Source organism: Oncorhynchus masou, chromosome 11 (genome assembly GCF_036934945.1).
Source record: "Oncorhynchus masou masou isolate Uvic2021 chromosome 11, UVic_Omas_1.1, whole genome shotgun sequence".
Lineage (NCBI taxonomy): Eukaryota > Metazoa > Chordata > Actinopteri > Salmoniformes > Salmonidae > Oncorhynchus > Oncorhynchus masou.
Window position 1 is genome coordinate 45,651,465 of NC_088222.1, and position 17,631 is coordinate 45,669,095.

The 17,631-nt window shown below is 41.1% G+C and overlaps 1 protein-coding gene across 2 annotated transcripts in view; it reads right to left on the reverse strand.

Annotated features, from left to right (window-relative positions):
• LOC135548736 (glutamate receptor 1-like) overlaps window positions 1–17,631 on the reverse strand; it is a 90,858-nt gene that overhangs the window by 52,578 nt on the left and 20,649 nt on the right. The window lies entirely within an intron of this gene.

Genomic DNA, 17,631 nt, shown 5'->3' on the forward strand with positions numbered 1-17,631 from the left:
TTGGTTAATTAGTCTAGCCAGCTTTCTAAGCGTGTAGTGATCATGGTTGAATTACCGACCCGGGTGGCCCCCACTCTCAGATAGCATGTTAAAAACTGCAAACATTTCTCTCCACCCTATGGATCAGTAGAATTGCATGAAATTACTTATGAAATTTCTAAATCTTCTCTCTGCCCAATGGCAATTTTTTTGAATTGCAGCAAACTTGCTTTAAAGCAAAGATTTTCTTTACTATTCATGGCAAAATTTGTAGACTTGGAGGAAATTACTATAAAACATAAAGTTTTTCTCTCCTCTGTCGAGGAAACAGTCCTACTTGTATGAGAACATCATATCAGGAATGCAACATAGTATTATCCCAGCAAACAGGGAACATTTCCAGAACATAAGCTAAGATTCCCATTAAGTTCTATTTAGGGTTTTATCTAATGGGATGATAATGTTTTTGATAAATAAAAATGTTATTTAATTATTTTAAATGAAATATCCTTGGAATGTTCTCCTAGCATTCACTAAAATGTTGTGCACAACATCTGTACCAACTACCATAGAATATTCCCAAAATGTTCTCATTAGGTTTCCAGATGATAACACAATGTATATGTAATGTTTTCCCAGCAAACCAAAATTTGATTAGGAAAGTTCCCAGAACATTCGTCAAGGTTGTGGCAAATGTTTTCGTAACACAAAAACTGTGCTGTTGATTAAACCAGGTTTGTATGAAACATTTGCCAGAACACATTTTGTCTGTTCTTTAAAGGTTCACAGAATGTTTCATTAGGTTGTGGGAACAGTCGGGTTGGGTACATTGTGGGGTCATCACAAAAGATATGTTCCCAAAACTGTCCTGTTGTGTGATTGATTATACAATGTTTCTTTTAGGGTGCAAAAAACATTCACCTGATGTTACAAGAACATTCTCAGAACACATTTTGTCTGATATGTAAAGGTTCTCAGAATGTTTCCTTGGGTTTTGGGAACATTGTGGGGATATGACTAGAGTTCCAAAACACAAAAGTGACTGAAACATGGTCCTGCTCCTCTTTTTTTTAACCAGCTCATGTTTAAACCAAATATGATGTGTTAAAACACCACTGGAGATACAGCTCAATACTATACCTGTGCCTCTTCTCAAGCCATTTTGTTTGCCTCCCTGTTGTGCTGTCTATCAATCTCAGCATCTTCTCTGCTGTCATTATGTGCTTCTTCTTGTTCTCTGTCTGTCTTAATGCCTTTATGTTATTAAAGCCTAGCTAATGACTTAAGATAAATTGCAAATTAGTGTCTGTCATGTGTTTTCCTACCATAAGTTTTAATTAATATTACAGGGCTCCCGACTAACATTTTCCCCTGGTATCACTGGTGCCATTAACTTTTACAGTTTGTGGGACCAGCCCATGATTTTGTCAGACCAAAAATCATGAGTAATCATCTTGTGAAGTCATTCATAGTGCTTTATCAAGAAGTATGATACATAGACTACTGGGGTATTCAATAAATAAATAGTTTCATCTAACAGCTCCAAGCAGGAATGCATGATTCAAGATATTTTAATGGGCAACTTTAATCCAGTGATTATCATTAATTTTGGGTTGAAAATTAGACTATAGGTACTGTCAAAATAGTAATTCAAATTAATGTCTTAATTTCTTTTTGTACAATAGAGATGAATCTTTATGTGCACTAACTAATATCCAAGCTGGTCATTAGAAATAGACATTGATTTGAAAAGGTCGTAGAACGTCCATATATACATTTACAAATGTAAAAATGATTGCCCAGCACTGGGCGAGCGCGAACTCATAGCTCATCCTGATCTCGCAAGCTTACATTCTGTTTTGCTACAAATATAGTCTGGCCACGACCAGATTCAAACTATTTGAGCCCCTCCCTTCCATCCACTGTATGGCCAAACCAATCGGCATCCTCTGATCATCTGTGGTTTGCAGAAGTCAAATCATAACAAAACTGTCTGCTCTTGAGGAGGTTGGTGTTGATGCTGGTATAGCAGCAGTTATATCAGAACTGGAGGGCATAACTTAATAGAAAGAAAAGAAAATAAAAGCATTGAAGGCTTTTCTCAGGAGTGAAGACATATTTGCTCTACTCCCGACTGAAGTTCGCCAAGAGCTTGATTTACCAGCTAGCTCTGTTTGGTAGTGTCGTCATTGGTCGCCCTCATGGAAGTTCACATCACATACACACAGTAAATATACAGCGCATTTGGAATGTATTCAGACCCGTTGACTTTTTCCACAATTACTTTACAGCCTTATTCTAAAATTGATTAAATTGTTTTTTCCCTCCTCAATCTAGCTACCCCATAATAACAAAGCAAAAACAGTTTTTTTTTTAAATTTGGGCATATGTATTAAAAATAAAAACTGAATTATAACATTTACATAAGTATTCAGATCCTTTGCTCAGTACATATTACAGCCTCAAGTCATCTTGGGTATGATGCTACAAGCTTGGTACACTTGTATTTGGGGAGTTTCTCCCATTCTTCTCTGCAGATCCCCAAGCTCTGTTGGGTTGGATGGGGAGCGTCGCTGCACAGCATCTCTCCAGAGATGTTCGATCGGGTTCAAGTCCGGGCTCTGACTGGGCCACTCAAGAACATTCAGAGACTTGTCCCGAAACCTCTCCTGCATTGTCTTGCCTGTTTGCTTTGGGATATTGTCCTGTTGGAAGGTGAACCTTCGCCCCCAGTCTGAGGTCCTGAGCACTCTGGAGAAGGTTTTCAACAAGGATCTTTGTTCATCTTTCCCACAATCCTGACTCGTCCCCCTGTCCCTCAAGCTGAAAAACATCCCCACAGCATGATGCTGCCACCACCATGCTTCACTGTAGGGATTTTGCCAGGTTTCCTCCAAACATGACACTTGGCATTCAGGCCAAACAGTTCAATATTGGTTTCATCAGGCAAGAGAATCTTGTTTCTCATAGTCTGAGAGTTCCTTAGGTGCCTTTTGGCAAACTCCAAGAGGGCTGTCATGTGCCTTTTACTGATGAGTTTCTTCTGTCTGGCCACTCTACCATAAAGGCCTGATTGGCGGAGTGCTATAGCGATGGGTGTCCTTATGGAAGGTTCTCCACAGAGGAGCTCTGTCAGAGTGACCATCAGGTTATTGATCAGAACCAAGAACCCTGTTGCATAATTTGCATAATTGCATAATTTGATATCAAACGAGTCCTTGCTATTGATAAAAGACAATATTGTGCAGTTGCTTACATCGACCTGGCCAAGGCTTTCAACTCTGTCAATCACCGTATTCTTATCGGCAGACTCAACAGCCTTGGTTTCTCTAATGACTGCCTCGCCTGGTTCACTAACTACTTCTCAGATAGAGTTCAGTGTGTCAAATTGTAAGGCCTGCTATGCGGACCTCTGGCATTCTCTATGGAGGTGCCACTTTGATCCACCTCTATGCAGAGGACACCATTCTGTATACATCTGGCACCTTCTTTGGACACTGTTTTAACAAACCTCCAAACAAGCTTCAACGCCATACAACACTCCTTCCGTTGCCTCCAACTGCTCTTAAATGCTAGTAAAACAAGATGAATGCTCTTCAACCGATCGCTGCCTGCCCAACTAGCATCACTACCCTGGATGGTTCCGACTCAGAATATGTGGACAACTATAAATACCCAGGTGTCTGGCTAGACTGTAAACTCTCCTTCGAGATTCATATTAAGCATCTCCAATCCGAAGATAAATCTAGAATCGGCTTCCTATTTCGCAACAAAGCCCCCTTCACTCATGCAGCCAAACATCTCCCTCACTAACTTTAAGCGTCAGCTGTCAGAGCAGCTTACCGATTGTTGCAGCTGTACACAGCCCATCTGTAAATAGCCCATCCAACCAACCAACTATCTACCTCATCCCCATATTTGGTTTGTTTTTCTGCTCTTTTGCACGCCAGTATTTCTACTTGCACATCTATCACTCCAGTGTAAATTGCTATATTGTAATTACTTTGTCGCCTTACTTCCTTAGTTAATTTGCACCCACTGTATACAGATGTTTCTATTGTGTTATTGACTATATGACTGTTTATCCCATGTGTAATCTGTTTATCCCTATGTTTGTGTCGCACTGCTTTGCTTTGTCTTGGCCAGGTTGTAGTTGTAAATGAGAACTTGTTCTCAACTGGCCTACCTTGTTAAATAAAGGTGAAAAAAAAATGAAAATAGAATATAGCAAGTAAAACACTGGAATGGTAGATTTGCAGTGGAAGAATGTGCAAAGTAGAAATGAAAATAATGGGGTGCAAAGGAGCAAAATAATTAAATAAATAAATAAAATAAATACAGTAGGGAAAGAGGTAGTTGTTTGGGCTAAATTATAGGTGGGCTATGTACAGGTGCAGTAATCTGTGAGCTTCTCTGACAGTTGGTGCTTAAAGCTAGTGAGGGAGATAAGATAAGTGTTTCCAGTTTCAGAGATTTTTGTAGTTCGTTCCAGTACTGAGTTTGTGTGCAGGATAGGATAGGATAGGACATTAAATGGGTGTCCTGACTCTGTGGTCACTAAAAATGCCATGGCACTTATCGTAAGAGTAGGGGTGTTAACCCCGGTGTCCTGGCTAAATTCCCAATCTGGCTCTCATACCATCGTTTCCACCTAATCATTCCCAGCTTCTAAATTGACTCATTCCTCTCCACTGTAACTATTCCCCAGGTTGTTGCCGTAAATGAGAATGTGTTCTCAGTCAACTTACCTGGTAAAATAAGGTTTAAATACAACATGTAAATGTGTACATAGGAGAGAAGTGAATAGGCGACAGGATAGATACTAGACAGTAGGTGTGTATGTGTTGGAGTGTCAGTGTTGGTGTATCAAGTCAAAAAAGGGTTAGTGCAAGGGTCAAAGTTGATAGTTAACCAAATAGCTACCCGGACTATTTTAGCAATCTTATGGCTTGGGGGTATTTGCATTTGTATTTGTTATCTACACTACTCTACTACATCATATATACAACACAACATCCATGTGTAGTGTGCGTGTGTGTGTGTGTATAGTGCATATGTTATCATGTGTATGTGTGTCTCCTCACAGTCCCTGCTGTTCCATAAGGTGTATTTTGTATCTGGTTTTTCAATCTCATTTTTCTGCTTGCAAGAGTTACAGTACCTGATGTGGAATAGAGTTCCATGTAGTCATGGCTCTATGTAGTACTGTGCACCTCCCATAGTCTGTTCTGGACTTGGGGAGCGTGAAGAGACCTCTGGTGGCATATCTTGTGGGGTATACAGGGGTGTCTGAGCTCTATGCTAGTAGTTTTTACAGACAGCTCAGTGCATTCAACATGTCAAAACTTCTCACAAATACAAGAAGTGATGAAGTTAATCTCTCCTCTACTTTGAGCCAGGAGAGATTGACATGCATGTTAATGTTAGCTCTCCTTGTACCAGTGTTGTAGTACTTGTCTCGGTCTCTAGGCCTCGTTGAATGTCTCGGTGGATACATTTGTACTCGGTCTCGGACAGTGAGGACTTGTAATTTCCTCCCGATACGAGCGGAGACCAGGCCAAATATATACTTTTTTATATATATCTTAACAGCCTTTATATTTATTATAGACATGTTTGCACAGAGGTGAACCTATAGGCCTTCAGTGTGTAACAGGTTTGTGATTCTGAAAGGACAGCAACTGTAATACCAGCGAACTCATGTTGGAGAGTGCACTTTTTGTAAAACACAAAGGGCCAGTGGTGGAGAGGAGGCTACACTTGAGCAATAAAGCACGAGGGGGTGTGGTATATGCCAATATACCACAGCTAAGGGCTGCTCTTAGGCACGACGCATACAGCGTTTAGCCGTGGTATATTAGCCTTATACGACAACCCCCCGAAGTGCCTTATTGTTATTATGAATTGGTTACTAAACTAATTAGAGCAGTAAAAATAAATGTTTTGTCATACCTATGGTATACGTTCTGATATACTACGGCTGTCAGCCAATCAGTTTTCAGGGCTCTAACCACCGAGTTTATAATCAGATATATGCCGTATACCCATATACCCAGGTAGGAAAGAGGTTTCAACTTATATCTACCAGTAAATGCTGACCACACTGTTCGCATTACGTGAGTGAGCGTCGCAAAATAAATGTACACAATAATGTAATTCAATCATTGCATCCAAACTTCTTGCGCGTGTCAACGAACGTCTGTGTAGCCAGGCACAAAAATAGAACTTGGTTCTATTTGTGACTCTTGACGTGCTGCCTCTCCCATCTCCTCATTGGTTTGCAGGAACATATTCTCACGTGGGTGATTGAAAGATGAACTGAGGTCCACGTTACAGTGTAGTTGGTGGTGGTAATGCACCTTAAAGTTGGTTGTCAACTGCCATTTGAAGAAGAAGAGATTACTAGAAATGAACTCGGTTTACCCTTCTATCTGGGGATTAATTGTCAGAGGACCATTTCAGAGAGAGAGCATTTCAGGTAAAATAACAACCCAATGTTTGTATCTCAGGAAAAATTAGCGAGCAAAAGCAAATTAGCTAGCTAAATTGCCATGAATGTTTAATTCTTTTTGACCTGTCCCCAAATTAATATAGTTGATTCAGAGTTCATTTTGATATTTCGTCCTGTATGTCCCGATCGTGTCTGGTGTGGATGGACAAAATCAACATCCAGGCGGACGCTACGCATGCATGTAAAGGCAACAATGGGTATGCAAGCCAGTCATTGAAAAAGTTTATTCTGAAGTGGTGGTTAGTAGGCTATTTGTGATGCACAATGAATCAGGGGTGTAGACATGTATGGGCCTGGGTTGACAGAGACCCACCCACTGGGGAGCCAGGCCCTGACAGGCCCACCCAATCAGATTGATGTGGTTTAAGCATTGTTGTGGACTTAGACCATCACATTTTTGTATTTTTTTTCTATGAAAAAAAGTGTGATTTTTGAGATTGAATCCACTACACCACTGCATAGGGCAGATGGGAAGACAGCGGTCACACACGGCATTATGTTGAAGGATAAGTAGTCAATGAACTCGGGCATAATAAGCCAGTAGGTCCCAAACAAAAACACAACCATTAAGCCTTTCCCAATCGAAATGTACAACTATTACTTCCCATTGCAAAAAAAAAAAACATTTCACGTTTAGCACACAAAGTAACAGGTGAACCTAAAGTTTTTAAAATTCAAGTGGAATTAACAGTGTTTTAACTACTTTGCAGATTTGAAACAGACAATCATATTATCAGTCAAAAATATCAAATTCCCAGTTTTTACTACAAAACCAAATTTATAAGAAATGTTAAAAATATATGCAGTATATTTGACTCAACGTAGATGGAGGCAGTTCAATGCATGATTAATATTCATCAATACATTTCCTGGCCTCTGGCCTGCTACATTGTTTGCCGCCTCCATTTGGGATGCACTGTTTCAGTTTCAATGACTCCATATTCTGGACAAAAAAGGGACAAATGTAACTAAGGCTAGGAATGTTAACACAATCAAACTAACAAGGGCAGTGATCACAAGTCAGTCATAATGTGGCTAATAGGCTAGCGTTTCTATTTATGTATAATAATAAAAACACGGAGCCTAAAAGTGTACAAAGCTGTCATCAAGGTAAAGGGTGGCTACTTTGAAGAATCTGAAATATATACATTATATTTTGATTTGTTTCAACACTTTCTTTTGGTTACTATATGATTCCATATGTGTTATTTCATCATTATTATTCTACAATGCAGAAAACAGTACAAATAAAGAAAAACCCTTGAATGAGTAGGTGTGTCCAAACTTTTTAAAGAATCACTGTTGCAACTGTCTGTAAACACACAGTCCAGTTCAAAATGAATGATGGCAGGCCTGTGTGGCAATGGCTTGTTTGCATAAAGGCCTACAGTAGCTCTGGACCTAGTTTTGTCCCATGGAATAAATGTTGTGGATCTCACCATTTTATTACGTTTGCAATTACAAAAAATAATCTGCTCAGACTCCAACCAAGGAACATCAAAAGTCGTGCTATAAATTCACAGACAACACAAAGATTCCTTGATGTCCTTCCAGATTCCCTCTGTCTACCCAAGGACGCCATAGGACAAAAATCAGTCAACCACCTAACTGAGGAACTCAATTTAACCTTGCGCAATACCCTAGATGCAGTTGCACCCCTAAAAACTAAAAACATTTCTCATAAGAAACTAGCTCCCTGGTACACAGAAAATTCCCGAGCTCTGAAGCAAGCTTCCAAAAAATTGCAGGGAAATGGCGCCACACCAAACTGGAAGTCTTCCGACTAGCTTGGAAAGACAGTACCGAAGAGCCCTTACTGCTGCTCGATCATCCTATTTTTCTAACTTAATTGAGGAAAATAAGAACAATCCAAAATTCCTTTTTTATACTGTCGTAAAGCTAACTAAAAAGCAGCATTCCCCAAGAGATGATGGCTTTAACTTCAGCAGTGATAAATTCATGAACTTTTTTTGAGGAAAAGATCATGATTATTAGAAAGCAAATTACGGATTCCTCTTTAAATCTGCGTATTCCTTCAAAGCTCAGTTGTCCGGAGTCTGCACAACTCTGCCAGGACCTAGGATCAAGAGAGACGCTCAAGTGTTTTAGTACTATATTCCTTGACACAATGATGAAAATAATCATGGCCTCTAAACCTTCAAGCTGCATACTGGACCCTATTCCAACTAAACTACTGAAAGAGCTGCTTCCTGTGCTTGGCCCTCCTATGTTGAACATAATAAACGGCTCTCTATCCACGGGATGTGTACCAAACTCACTAAAAGTGGCAGTAATAAAGCATCTCTTGAAATAGCCAAACCTAAACCCAGAAAATATAAAAAACTATCGGCCTAAATCAAATCTTCCATTCCTCTCAAAAATGTTAGAAAAGGCTGTTGCGCAGCAACTCACTGCCTTCCTGAAGACAAACAATGTATACGAAATGCTTCAGTCTGGTTTTAGACCCCATCATAGCACTGAGTCTGCACTTGTGAAGGTGGTAAATGACCTTTAAATGGCATCAGACCGAGGCTCTGCATCTGTCCTCGTGCTCCTAGACCTAAGTGCTGCATTTGATAACATTGATCACCACATTCTTTTGGAGAGATTGGAAACCCAAATTGATCTACACGGACAAGTTCTGGCCTGGTTTAGATCTTATCTGTCGGAAAGATATCAGTTTGTCTGTGAATGGTTTGTCCTGTGACAAATCAACTGTAAATTTCGATGTTCCTCAAGGTTCCGTTTAGGACAACTATTGTTTTCACTATATATTTTACCTCTTGGGGATGTCATTCAAAAACATAATGTTAACTTTCACTGCTATGCAGATGACACACAGCTGTGCATTTCAATGTAACATTTTTGAAGCCCCAAAATTGCCCTCGCTAGAAGCATGTGTTTCAGACATAAGGAAGTGGATGGCTGCAAACTTTCTACTTTTAAACTCGGACAAAACAAAGATGCTTGTTCTAGGTCCCAATAAACAAAGAGATCTTCTGTTGAATCTGACAATTAATCTTAATGGATGTACAGTCGTCTCAAATAAAACTGTGAAGGACCTCGACGTTACTCTGGACCCTGATCTCTCTTTTGAAGAACATATCAAGACCATTTCAAGGACAGCTTTTTTCCATCTACGTAACATTGCAAAAATCAGAAACTTTCTGTCCAGAAATGATGCAGAAAAATTAATCCATGGTTTTGTCACTTCTAGGTTAGACTACTGCAATGCTCTACTTTGCGGCTACCCGGATAAAGCACTAAATAAACTTCAGTTAGTGCGAAATACGGCTGCTAGAATCCTGACTAGAACCAAAACATTTGATCATATTACTCCAGTGCTAGCCTCCCTACACTGGCTTCCTGTCAAGGCAAGGGCTGATTTCAAGGTTTTACTGCTAACCTACAAAGCATTACATGGGCTTGCTCCTACCTATCTCTCTGATTTGGTCCTGCCGTAATAGGAAAAGTACGCTACAGTCACAAGACGCAGGCCTCCTAATTGTCCCTAGAATTTCTAAGCAAACAGCTGGAGGCAGGGCTTTCTCCTATAGAGCTCCATTTTTATGGAATGGTCTGCCTACCTATGTAAGAGATGCAAACTCGGTCTCAACCTTTAAGTCTTTACTGAAGACTCATCTCTTCAGTGGGTCATATGATTGAGTGTAGTCTGGCCCAGGAGTGGGAAGGTGAACGGAAAGGCTCTGGAGCAACGAAACCGTCCTTGCTGTCTCTGCCTGGCCGGTTCCCCTCTTTCCACTGGGATTCTCTGCCTCTAACCCTGTTACAGGAGCTGAGTCACTGGCTTACTGGGGCTCTTTCATACCGACCTTAGGAGGGGTGCGTCACTTGAGTGGGTTGAGTCACTGATGTGATCTTCCTGTCTGGGTTGGCGCCCCCCCCTTGGGTTGTGCCGTGGCGGAGATCTTTGTGGGCTATACTCGGCCTTGTCTCAGGATTGTAAGTTGGTGGTTGAAGATATCCCTCTAGTGATGTGGGGGCTGTGCTTTGGCAAAGTGGGTGGGGTTATATCCTTCTTGTTTGGCCCTGTCTGGGGTTGTCCTCGGATGGGGCCACAGTGTCTCCTGACCCCTCCTCTCTCAGCCTCCAGTATTTATGCTGCATTAGTTTGTGTCTGGGGGCTAGGGTCAGTTTGTTATATCTGGAGTACTTCTCCTGTCCTATTCGGTGTCCCGTGTGAATTTAAGTGTTCTCTCTCTAATTCTCTCTTTCTCTCTTTCTCTCTCTCGGAGGACCTGAGCCCTAGGACCATGCCTCAGGACTACCTGACATGATGACTCCTTGCTGTCCCCAGTCCACCTGGCCGTGCTGCTGCTCCAGTTTCAACTGTTCTGCCTTATTATTATTATTATTATTATTGGACCATGCTGGTCATTTATGAACATTTTAACATCTTGGCCATGTTCTGTTATAATCTCCACCCGGCACATCCAGAAGAGGACTGGCCACCCCACATAGCCTGGTTCCTCTCTAGGTTTCTTCCTAGGTTTTGGCCTTTCTAGGGAGTTTTTCCGAGCCACCGTGCTTCTACACCTGCATTGCTTGCTATTTTGGGGTTTTAGGCTGGGTTTCTGTACAGGACTTTGAGATATCAGCTGATGTACGAAGGGCTATATAAATACATTTAATTTGATTTTGATTTGGATATGTTTCACCGGTCTGCGTACACTCCGGTCCTGGACAAGACGGATGTTTTTATTCATTTTTAATTACTGCAGCGTCTATTAATTATCCAAACACACGGTCGCTTTCCCACTTTATACTGCTATAGGATTTTCACAAATGCCTTAGTATACGGAATTCCCAAACATTTCTAAGAATTTATGAAAATGTGATGATGACCATGTCTACGTTTTATTTTTATTTTAACCTTTAATTTAACTAAGCAAGTGAGTTAAGAACAAATTCTTATTAACAATGACAGCCTACCCCGGATGAATCTGGACCAATTGTGCGCCATCCTATGGGACTCCCAATCATGGCCAGATGTGATACAGCTTGGATTCAAACCAGTGACTGTAGTGACACCTCCGGCACTGAGATGCAGTGCCTTAGACTGCTGCGCCACTCAGCACATGTTCTGTATAGAATGCTTTGATGTACGCACATCATCTGCTAGCGACTCAGCTGCCTTCATTCAAGTAGACATGGCTGTTCAGTGGAGAAAGAAAACAATACTAACCAAAGAGTACATTTTTAAAGGGGCAATCTGCAGTTGTTACATACATTTTTGGACTTAAATTATTGGTATGTACCCATTTCGATTTTTATATGAATGTCCTAAGTTAACATTGTTTAGGAAGTGTCAGTCTTCCTAGGGGTGTATATGAACAGACTTTTTATAATATTTGTTGCTAAACTGCTGTCAGCTCCACTTTAAACTTAAAACAAATATAATATGAATGTCATAACAACAGAATTACTGTATTTGGAAATTGTGCAATATTGTGGGAATGTTCTGTGGGAACTGTGTATATCACAAGAATATTCTTGCAACATCCCAGACAACACCTATAACTTAATAAAATATTCTGGGAACCTTTAAATAACTTAGACCAGGTGTTTTTTTGTCAACATTCTTACAACACTATAGGAATGTCCTGTGCAACCCAACCTAACCTAATGAATGTCAACACAACTGAGCATATGTTGTGCTTTGGGAACCTCTCTTGTAATGTACCCAAACTGTTCCCACAACATAATTCAATGTTCTGGGAACATTTTAAAGAACTCAATGGCTTTTCTGTAAACGTTCTAGCAACATCAAAAGGAATGTTTTGTTCACCCTGATACAAAAACTGAATGTCAGCACAACTGGAAAGGTGTGGTGTTTTGGAAACCCATAATGTTCTCACCAGACTGTTCCCACAACCTAACGAAACATTCTGGGAACCTTTTAAAGAACAGACAAAATGCGTGTGGGATGGGATGTTTGTGACAGCTGTCTTTGCATTGTTTCTCTAAGCTGGTGTTCCTTTTATCTTATTCATGTCTGTGTATACATTTAATTTCTTTCCATAGTGTAGCGCAATCATTTCTGCACTGTCACTCATTGTTGCATCTCTCTGCAGGTTTCAGTTTCAATTGTTTGCTTGTTATTCATTATGAGTCTCATGTAGGGAGTCAGCCTGGAGCCAAAAGCCATCTAAAAAGACTAGAGCTGGTGGCATAAAACGACATGATAAAGGACTGCCACAATGGTGCTGTTTACACATGGCCTATATAGAGCATTTTCATGTATGTATATCATCTGCTAGCAACTCAGCTTCCTTCATTCAAGTAGACATGGCTGTTCATTGGAGAAAGAAAACCAATGCTAACCAAACAGTACCTTTTAAATGGGCAAACTGCAGTTGCTACATCAATTTATGGACTTAAATTATTGGTAGGTATAGATTTTTGAAGAATATAAGTTACAAATGCCTCATGAGCTAAGTTAAACTGTCGTAGCCCATCAGAACACAAAATATAAGCTTGTTTTACTTTCAATGTTTGTAAACAAAGTAAATATAAACAAACACTGTATCGTCTCAAAACATGTATTTTTAACGATCAATTTTATATCATGAATGGTCAATGCATCCAACCCCATCCCTCAGCCCATTACCAAATAGTGGCGACGAGAACGCTTTGTCATTGTCTCAAATTCAGATTGCCCCTTTAGGGGAGACTGGCCCAAAAAAGAATCAGAATTGGAATGACTTTTGTAATGCTGATTTGAATGAATTATTATTATTATTATGATGAATTATGCTAGTTTGTCTGATTTATATTGTGCTGATTTGATTAGCTTTACTGTGTACGTTATGTTGTTTCTATTTAAATCACAACTTCTGGTTAATTTGTCCTTGTAAAAGCCAGGGCCATATTTTCCTCCAATGCCAAAGATACCAGAAGCTGACAAAGGATATTTTATTACTTTCAAGATACACATCTTTCTCTTTAGGAGATACAAAGGCAATACAAGACTCCACAGTTCTGTTATCTCCTTTTACCACAGTACATTTTCCCATGCACCTTTTTAATCTCGTCATAATTTACCCTGCATTGTATTTCATACAAACTATACAACACATTCCTATTCACGAGCATGACCTTGGACTGTTCTCAATTGAGGTAGTTCATGTCACAGCCTGCATTAAGCAATGAGAAAAACAGGTGTTTCTCCTGGGGTGTTTTTGGGGGAAATGCAGAACGCTCCAGAAGTGAATGATCCTCTCTGATCCTCTGGCTCCCCAGTGAAGATCAGCTGATGGCAGCTGGGGCTCTCTGTTCTGGCAGCCTGCTCTCTTGCTACAGAGAGGATCAAATAAAGACTGGCCGTCCAGTTGGGACTGTCTTACACAGCCGTATCATTGCTGAGGCACTTTGTGTTGACAAACAGTGATAACACATATTGACTTTTACGAGCATCATGCTGGAAATGGAGCCAGGCCTCATCATGAATCAGAGCCAGAGCTCAATACAATCCACTTCTTAGGCCTAGACTCAGGCTCTTAACGTGAATTGTAAAGCTTTCAATCTGCCCTCATGTTCTGCTGGCTTTGGTGCAAAAAAGTTAACTTGTTACAGAGTTTATTGAGTGAGATTTGGTGCTTTATGATTCCCAAAAGATATCTGCCATAGCCACTATCAGTAGAGCCAGACTGCACCAGACTATATAGCTACATGAGCTCTGTCAATTGTGTGATGCGCCCTAGTGGCGCTCCCAACTGCTGTGACAATAATTCACCCAGTGTAAGAAGGATACAGACATAATGTCACTTAATGCGGACCAAGTCGTTTAGGGGTTCTAAGCCATTTCATAAAATCGGTCTGAAATATGGCCATACAACCAAATACTTAAAGCTCATATATGAGTGGACAGAAAAAACAGACAGTATATCTGAACAACCCTGCACAAGGAGACCAGCTGTCCTCTCTGACCTTGGGTCTGTTCCTGTCAGCAAATTCTATCAAGCTAATGAGATATGTCACATACAATCAACATAGAAACCCCTAAAACCAACCTATTCCACAACAGCGAGCTAAAAGACAATGCCCAAGTGTGACAGCGCTTTATTTTTAAAGATCCCAGAACCCTGCTAATAGTTGCTACAGGGCCTGCAGCTTGTCCTTGCTTCAAAGACAATGCCTCACAAAATGTAGGTGTTGGCTGCATGATTCAGAACCTTCAGCGGTAGTGTGTGGAGAACGAGAGCCAGGAAGGACTTCTTGTTGAAAAGACTGCAGGGAAGAAGGGGGAGAGGCTTTCTGCTCTCTGTGTGTGTTTAGCATAAACACTGCTATCACCATGTAGGCTGCTGTGGGGCTGTTGTTGAGTGACATGACTGGGGTGTCTGGCCTGGCTGCATGCATGTCACCACCCTGAAGGAGCTGACGTGTTGGGAGGATGACCAAAAGCACTCCCTGACGGATGAAACGAACACACCGGACAGCCTGACACAAGGATGACGTGCTACTAGTGTGGGTGTCCTGACAGGACTGAACAGTGGGGACCTGGATGTATTTGTGCCTCTCTCTTACTGCTGAAATGCATAGTCCTACACATCTATTGGAAACACCTTGACTTAGAAAAATACAAGGCCCCATGTCATGCTCAAACTGAGAAGGACTGATTGTGTACAGGATTGCACTTGTTAGTTCAGATGTCCTATTCATGTGACAAAACACACACACTCATTCAAAATTTGACAACATGCCAATTGTTTTATCCAGACATATTGTACATTAATTACCTTAGGCCTCAAGAGTTACCAAGATCAATTGCTTTGCATTTTCTTTTGAAATATGGTGACTTTGTTCAGAAATCAATGTAAATTGATGAGGCTGCATCAGACAATACATTAGATAGTCACGTCACTCATTCCTCCATATTCTAGCCACACCTTTAGGCAGGAGGCAAACAATGCACTCACATTGATGGATGTGTGCCACACAATAGAGAGACAGTAGTCTGAGACTGACAAGCATAGAATACCCAAACAATGGGAGCAGACCAGGGGCTTAAGGTGGCACAATATCTTTGCCTGTGAGGGAATTACACTGAGACTCTTTGGACAATGACTATTTTGAACAATTTACACAGTAAATACAAATCTAAAAAACATTTACTGGAAAAAAATGTGCACAACTAAAGTTTGGTAACAGAAACTTTATGGTAAAATCTCCCTCAGTTTGTATCTGGACAGTTCTTAATGTAAATGTGTTTTTGTAAAATTGTCTGTGGAAATAGTTAAAAGTAGTCCTTGTGCATAAAGTGCATGGTTTGTTAACGTTTTGAATCACAGTTTTTTTGTTTGGTATACATTTTAAAGTGAAAATCCGAGTCTCAGCGTAATTCCATTACCATGAAATTGCCCATGCGCACTGGAGAGGACAACAACACTTCGCCTTTGATTCCCACATACTCTTCTGTTCAACTGCCCACACTGAGGTCCATGCCATGCCTAATGGCCACTGCCCACCTCTGCGGCACAACCCCACAGGCTCCTGATCAAGCATGCTGCTCCTGCGCCCCATTTGTATCAGATCACATTGTAATTTTCTACAAACAAGCAATGTCTTGCCACAGTTTACGGAGTATGGCTATCATCTGGATAACTGCTATTCCCCTTGATATCGTAATCTAAGCATTACAGAGCCTAACCACAGGAGAACATTTGTCCTATAGCTGCTAAATACTTTCAATCCCCTCCTACTTAAAAAGATTTTTAACAACTGCAATTCCCCTTCTGCATTACCCCAGAGTTAATCGCCACATATTCACAAATCACAAATCAAAACCCAACTCCATTTTGTGTAGTGAACATGACCTTGAAGATCTCTGATGGGTGTTTGAGAGTCTGACGTCATTTCCGGTCACAACTTGCAGACTTGTTTTCGAGTTGCTGTGCGTTTTGTTGCCAAACTATTTTCCTACCTGACAACTTTACGGTTTTTACTTTTTAATTACCATTTATATTTTTGTTTTTTTTCCTCAACTTTTTCACTCCGGACGCTTTATCTGGACACGAGTCGTCAGGACCTCCAACAGCCGAAGCTAAGTAGTAACATTAACATGATGCCTTCTAATTGCAGTCACTGTACTCGCCTTACGGCGAGGATAGCTGTGCTACAAGCCCAGCTTCAGACGCAATCGTTAGGCAAGGGTAATTTCAGTGTAGGAAAGGATGAAGCAGCGTCTGTGCCACCAGTAAGTACAGATAGTAGTATAAATCCCCTGGCACAGTCCCCGCAGCCGGACAACTTTCTCAGTTTCTGGAAGGAAATGCTGTAGGAACGCTCAACCGTTGTCGCTCATTCAGCCGACAGAAACTTTCAACCAGTTTTCCCCATTAAGCAGCGAGTCGGAGTCAGAGGCCGAGTCTTCTCTGGTCTCTACTCCTCCCGTTACGGGGTCTGAGACACCGAAGCTTCCCACCATTAGCTCTGACAGATTGAAAACTCTAGTCATTGGCGACTCCATTACCCGCAGTATTAGACTTAAAACGAATCATCCAGTGATCATACACTGTTTACCAGGGGGCAGGGCTACCGACGTTAAGGCTAATCTGAAGATGGTGCTGGCTAAAGCTAAAACTGGGGAGTGTAGAGAGTATAGAAATATTGTTATCCACGTCGGCACCAACGATGTTAGGATGAAACAGTCAAAGATCAGCAAGCGTAAATCAGCTAGAAAGATGTGTCGGCATCGAGTAATTGTCTCTGGCCCCCTCCCAGTTAGGGGGATTGGTGAGCTCTATAGCAGAGTCTCACAACTCAATCGCTGGTTGAAAACTATTTTCTGCCCCTCCCAAAAGATAGAATTTGTAGATAATTGGCCCTCTCTCTGGGACTCACCCACAAACGGGACCAAGCCTGACCTGCTGAGGAGGGATGGACTCCATCCGAGCTGGAGGGGTGCTCTCATCTTATCTACCAACATAGACAGGGCTCTTAAATTACATCTTAATGGCATCGGACCGAGGCTCTGCATCTGTCCTCGTGCTCCTAGACCTTAGTGCTGCATTTGATACCATCGATCACCACATTCTTTTGGAGAGATTGGAAACCCAAATTGGTCTACACGGACAAGTTCTGGCCTGGTTTAGATCTTATCTGTCAGAAAGATATCA